The sequence below is a fragment of the Otolemur garnettii genome, unplaced genomic scaffold (assembly GCF_000181295.1).
Source record: "Otolemur garnettii isolate 467f Iridium unplaced genomic scaffold, OtoGar3 scaffold00174, whole genome shotgun sequence".
NCBI classification, from domain to species: domain Eukaryota; kingdom Metazoa; phylum Chordata; class Mammalia; order Primates; family Galagidae; genus Otolemur; species Otolemur garnettii.
This window is the reverse complement of record NW_003852569.1, coordinates 2,797,361-2,798,992: the sequence shown is the minus strand read 5'-3', so window position 1 is coordinate 2,798,992 and position 1,632 is coordinate 2,797,361. Positions and strand designations below refer to the sequence as shown.

At 44.7% G+C, this 1,632-nt stretch overlaps 1 pseudogene; it reads left to right on the top strand.

Moving 5' to 3' along the window:
- Positions 1 to 384: 384 nt before the first annotated feature.
- Positions 385 to 1,359, top strand: LOC111728624 (annotated as a pseudogene).
- Positions 1,360 to 1,632: the final 273 nt, after the last annotated feature.

Here is a 1,632-nt window from a genome sequence, read left to right as displayed (position 1 = left end):
TACTCACTTCCTAGGTGACCTCTTCCATCTCATGTCTCTAAAGATCATAAAGATCATCTATGTACTAAAAATTCTTTTTCTTTTTTTTTTATTTTTAGAGACAGAATCTTCCTGTAGCATAGGCTGAAATGCAATATAGCGATCATAGTTCTCTGCAACCTTGAACTCCAGGGCTTAAGCAATGCCCCTGCCTCAGCCACCTATAATCCTACTCCAGTGGTAGGATTATAGAAATGAGGCACTGAACCCAACCTTTTTTTAAAGGGATTCTAATGTAATATATACTGACAGTTCTAAAGCTGATGTTTTCCACTGCTATGCCCATTATTTTTCTCTGCACCCTCCTCATCCCAGACAGTGTGGCTGATGGTGTCTTCTGGTGACATGGGAACCACCCCATTTACTTGCTTCCAGTATTTCTTCTCCTATGCATTTCCCTTCTCAGCAAGGTTGTGTCCCCAGCCCCCGTCAGTGTCTCTGCACGTTGCTGAAGGTACAGGCTCACGTCAAGTTCTGTGCCTGTACAATAAAGTGGAAACAACAGCAACAAAAATAAAGCTAATGTTTTCACCAGGTGTGGTAGCTCATGCCTGTAATCCTAGCACTCTGGGAGGCTGAGGAATTCAAGACCAGCCTGAGCAAAAGCACGTACTGTCTCTACAAAAAATAGAAAACCTAGCTGAGCATAGTAGCAGGCACCTATGGTCCCAGCTTCTTGGGAGGCTGAGGCAAGAGGATTGCTCAAGCCTAAGAGTTTGAGGTTGCTGTAAGCTATAATGCCATAGCACTCTACTCAAGGTGACAAAGTGAGACTCTGTCTCGAAAACTAAATAAAATAAAATAAAATAAAGTTGTTTGCAGATTTTTTCAGTTCTAGACGCCTCCGCACAGTTGCAATAACATGTGGAAGCGGAAGCTGCACCTCCCACATGGCCCTTCCAGCCAGCCAAAGCACCTCAGATGAGAACTACAACCAGGCCAGCACCAGCAGCTCAGCCACCAGCAGCAGCTCCACCACCTGCAGCTGGCTCACCTGCTGCTGCACCCCAGCAGCCTGATCTGATGGCCCAAATAGCAACTACTGTAGCTGGTGTGGCTGTGGGCTCTGCAGTTGGGCACATTGTGCGTCATGCCATCACTGGGGGCTTCAGTGGAGGATGTAATGCTGAGGCCTCTAACCCTGACATCACTTACCAGGAGTCTCTCAGAAGCCAGCTGGCACAGTAGCAGCAGGTTGGCCCTTGCTTCTATGAGATGAAGCAGTTTTTGGAATGTGCCCAGAACCAAACTGACATAAAGCTCTGTGAGGGGTTCAATGAGGTGCTGAAACAATGCAAACTTGCAAATGAGTTATCCTAATCGAGAAGTGCAAATTGAAGAAAAGGAAAATCGCCTATCAAGACCAAGTTAATTTAGCATAAAAATGTAATTGATAATGAAAGTATAAAGGGTAAAATCATCAGTTAAACCTCTCCTGTTATTAATGGCTTCCTTTCTTCAGAATTGTAGTGGAAGAGGGTGTTCGTAGTGTGTAGAAATTCACTGAGATGGCAAAGGATTGGGGGCAGATGTTGCTGTGGCCTCCTTAAACCAGCTGTTGTGATATTATTTGTGAAGTAATTAAAGTGATTT